Below are 4,477 nucleotides of genomic sequence, written 5' to 3' on the forward strand. Positions count from 1 at the left end.
TTAACCGCTGTTCAAGTGAACTCAAAGACAGCCTGATGCTTTGTTTATAGACTATTTGTGGGTGGCTGTTTGTTGTTTCACCTATCAATTCCTGTCGATAAAGTATAATAGGGTAAATCCTGTATAGTGATTTATCCTATATAGTGTTTGCATAAAGCAAGTAAGTTAGTGCATACACTTGTAGCTGTTATGTATCTTTGTAAGTCATTGTGAGCCCTCTTTTGAGGCACGCGCAAGCGCACAAACACCCCCCCCCCAACCCCAACCCCCCGTTATAAAAAAAAACAAGTGGGCTCCTGCACGGCAGTATCAGCTGTGTCTCAATTACCTCATTATGTGGTATTTGGTTTGTATTGAAAAATGAATGAGTGTGCACGCAAACAGCCACTATGTGTCCTTCTCACCTCAAATGTTATGATTTCTTATAAATGAGATCAGCACTTTAGAGCTGAGGTGCTTGACATGTACTTTGGCTGTCTTTATGCCAATCCTGAGCTGCACTGGTGCTCTTGGACAGCCAAATGGCACAATGACTAATTGTTAGAAGCCGGTTTTGAGAGCTGAAGTCCAGCACTCCACCGTGGACACTTGGCTGTCTGCTGCTTGTTTACTTTGGCAAGGACCCAGAACGGCATTTGTTGAGTAAAATCGTTGAAGATATTTGTGTTTTTGAGGCACATTTGAGACAGACACAGAGTAGCTGTGAAGTATAACGTCTCCAGGCGATTATTAATAAAGTCAAACCTACTCAAGAGTGTCCAGATGTCCCATTCTAAGTATCCTCAAACAGATCTTTATCTCAGGACTCCCAATTAGTACAATGTTTGGGAATGTTCTTCAGCAGCTGTGCTGAGGGTGTAAGGGCCACTTTCTCCAAGTGCCGCACAAACAGACCATTGAATGGGAAGGCCCCTGACTGATGTTAACTTCATTGCTGTCTTTGTGAGAAGAATTTGAGATCTCACAGATATTCACAGACTCGAGGGACAATTTGTCCTCCTCACCCCACCCATACGAGCATATCTAAGGAAGCGCACAAACGGGCATGCTGGGAAATAAAAAAGCCACTGCCGTTTATTTATCATCTACCTACCAAGAACGAAAATTATCCTATGTGAGCGGCATTGTTTGCGTGTTTCGCCAACAGGACGCACTGAATGAACCATCTTAAACTGAATTTGAGCTCTGAAGCTTTGCGAACAAACAGATATGGAAATGAAAGAGCAGGGGGTCACAAAAAGTTTGAAAAGCTGCGATTAAATCCCTGGTTCTCCTCAACAGGACATGACACACAGTCACGTCAGACCCCACAAAGTCCAGCGTGAGGACGACTGTATCTCCGCATCGGACTGTCACTCCGTTGGACTCACAAATGACTATTGCAACAGTGGCAGAATTCTTTCGCTGCCAGAGTTTTCATATGCAAATAAGGGTTTAGACACGCTATGCAACACAGACCTTCCCGTTCTTAGACTTTTGTTCCTATTTCATTCTTTCCGAGAGAGGATGGGAGGCAGTGCAGCTTGGCCTCGCCGCTAAATACAGTTATTCAAATTCCCTCATTCTGAGTCTGCCTTTCATTACGTCTCCCGGCCCAGAGAAAAGTATCACTCTCACCAGGAGCCACATCAGGTAGCCAGCAATCCACTTCGTAGTTGTTTGTGTCTGATAGGAGACTAATCCTCGCAATCCCATCGGAGAGATTAAAAAATCCAACACAATTTACTATTCAAATTCAAAAAGAAAAGGATGCAAATGGGACCGAGATCTCGCTGCACGCTGCAGATGGGTAGCTGATCTGAAATTTCAAGCAAGTGACATGCAATACTTTTTAATCTTCAAAGAGCTACTTTTATTATCATATAATGATTTTTCATCATGCAGTTTTTATGGGCTTACATTAATACACACAGAATATTTGTACTTTTAAAAAAAATTATTTGACACACTGCAGGACCATTTGTGACCCTGGACCACAAAACCAGTAATAAGGGTCAATCTTTATAAAATGGGATTTATACATCATCTGAAAGCGGAAAATATAAGCTTTCCATTTATGTATGGTTTGTTAGGATAGGACCATATTTGGTCGAGATACAGCTATTTGAGGGGTGCAAACAAATCAAAATATTGAGAAAATCGCCTTTAAAGTTGTCCAAATGAAATTCTTAGCAATGCATATTACTAATCAAAAATTAAGTTTTGATATATTTACGGTAGGAAATTTACAAAATATCTTCATGGAACATGGATCTTTACTTAATATCCTAATGATTTTTGGCATAAAAGAAAAATCGATAATTTTGACCCGTACAGTGTATTTTTGGCTATTGCTACAAATATACCCCAGCGACTTAACACTGCTTTTGTGCTCCAGGATCACATTTAAGTAAACATTAAAATGGAATTTGTGAGATTTGTTTGTTATGCTTTTCAGGCTATCAGTGCTGACAACTAAATATGCATCAAATGTTACATTTCTTATTTCACTACATATTCGTGAAACAATATAGATTATGGTTGTTTGGATTTTTGGGAATACAATTTTAAAAACTAGTCCACTTGAAACTTAAATTGAGCAGTCCAATCTAAATTATACACTTTCTCTTATTCATTCAAAAACTGTAAAATGAACCTAAAATCTTGATGTTGAGAAATAAAACCAAACTCACTGCTTAAACCAAAAAAAAAAAGGCAGACTTGTGCAATAAGTTGTTCCTGTCAAAGCATTCATCTCTCTAAACAGCAAAGGACAGTTCATTTCGTAAAGCAGTCGTGCAGGTGTTTTATGCGTTACTGTTTGGAGAAGTTCCTAACCAACTGATCTTTAAAGAAAAACTCCCTATGTGCATTTGCCTTCAGCTGAGACAGAGACGTTTAACACTTTGAAAGACTGAATAACAGACGCACAATTGAGAGGGCGAGGACGAGTTGTGATGAATTGCGTCTGGCGGATGGGAGCGCATGGGAACCGCGTCTCCAACACAATGTCCAAAAACTCCCATCGCACCTCCTCTGAGATCCAGACGAACATTCAAAGAGCCTGCGAGCTCGGGCTTGACGGAAAGGTGTTTGAAACCTGTCACTTCCAGGAGTTTGCAGACCGCAAAAGCCCGACGCGCTTGTTCTGGCAGAAGGTTCAAAGAGCGCGGGGAGTCCCGCTCCGTTTCCCCGCGTGACTGCAGAAGTGTTTCAACTCTTTTCATGAGGCTTGAAAGCATTTTAGGAAATGCAAAGGCAGGTACCTCTGAGCAATGTCTCAAAATAGTGCAAATGGATCCTGAGAGGTTTTAAACGCATCGGCTCCTGCGCGCATTTGCTATTAAACGGGCAACTAAAAGCTATTGTCAAGAAATACCTAAAACATCTCAATTTTACGCGAAGTTCCTTACCTTGTTCTTTTGGGTTAAATCACTCCAGTGCGAAAGTGTCTTGATCGAAATGTTCTTTGACTGTGTTTGTCAGCAGCGCAAACTTGTCTAAGAACACACACGATGGAAATGCAGGGAGTTTGTTGGAGAAAGCGCACTGAAGTTGTTCCGGCTAGATTCCTTCAGTCGGATCCGGCTCTGTGCTCACTGAGTTTCTCCCGTCCCAAAGTTGACTTCTAGTCTTAGTGGGTATCCTGAGTTGTTCTCCTGCTGTTCTCCTCTGTAGAGACTGAGAGTGAAGTGAGAGTCAGACTGCTGGGAAGTGTCTCTCTCTCTCTGAAGACCAGCCCACTCTTCTGACACAGCGCACAAACACAGGGTCCTTACACGAGTCAACAAGCTTCAGTGGCATCATGACAAAGACCTTTCACTGCCAAAGCCTCAAGTATTAAAGTTACATTGTAGTTTTAAGTTTAATTGGTAACACTTTATTTCGATAGTCCACTTTAGACATTCTATTAACAGTAAGTAACTTTGCAACTACATGTCAACTACATGTCAACTAGCAGTTAGTAGAGTATTAGTAGACTGTCTGCTTAACACTTTGTCAACTTATTCTACTAACCCTAAACCTACCCTAACTGTCTACTCTGAGAGTTAGTAGACATGTAGTTGCAAATGAATGAGAATTAGTTGACCTGTAGTTGACATGTAGTTACAAAGTCATTTATAGTTAGTAGAAAGTCTAAAGTGGACTATCGAAATAAAGTGTAACCGTTTAATTAAATCAAACAAAATACATTTTCTAAAATATATAGTTATAAATAAAATGTTTTCAATATATGCAATTTTGAATATAAAGTTATAAATATTTAAATACAATAGGCCATACAAATCTGGCAATAGAAATCCAAAATATATAGTGGTACTTTGGATATCGATTTTTTTCTCACACAAAAGTTAAATACAGTTATAAATTGGAAGTAGGCCCTATATACATATATAGTTTATGTAGTTTATATTATGTATAGTATAATTGAGTATAAATATTGTGAATCTAAAGTTAAAATGCAAATATATTTATATAAATCTAAATGTCAAACTAA

General features: G+C 39.5%; 1 protein-coding gene across 1 annotated transcript in view; it reads right to left on the reverse strand.

Moving 5' to 3' along the window:
- Positions 1-3,651, reverse strand: part of LOC107549170 (protein NDNF-like) — a 19,195-nt gene extending 15,544 nt beyond the window's left edge. The window contains exon 1 of the mRNA XM_016230160.1: positions 3,393-3,651. The gene's annotated coding sequence lies outside the window, so the exon portion shown is untranslated. The remainder of the gene's footprint in view (positions 1-3,392) is intronic.
- Positions 3,652-4,477: the final 826 nt, after the last annotated feature.

Source organism: Sinocyclocheilus grahami, unplaced genomic scaffold, assembly GCF_001515645.1.
Source record: "Sinocyclocheilus grahami isolate Dianchi unplaced genomic scaffold, SAMN03320097.WGS_v1.1 scaffold364.1, whole genome shotgun sequence".
Lineage (NCBI taxonomy): Eukaryota > Metazoa > Chordata > Actinopteri > Cypriniformes > Cyprinidae > Sinocyclocheilus > Sinocyclocheilus grahami.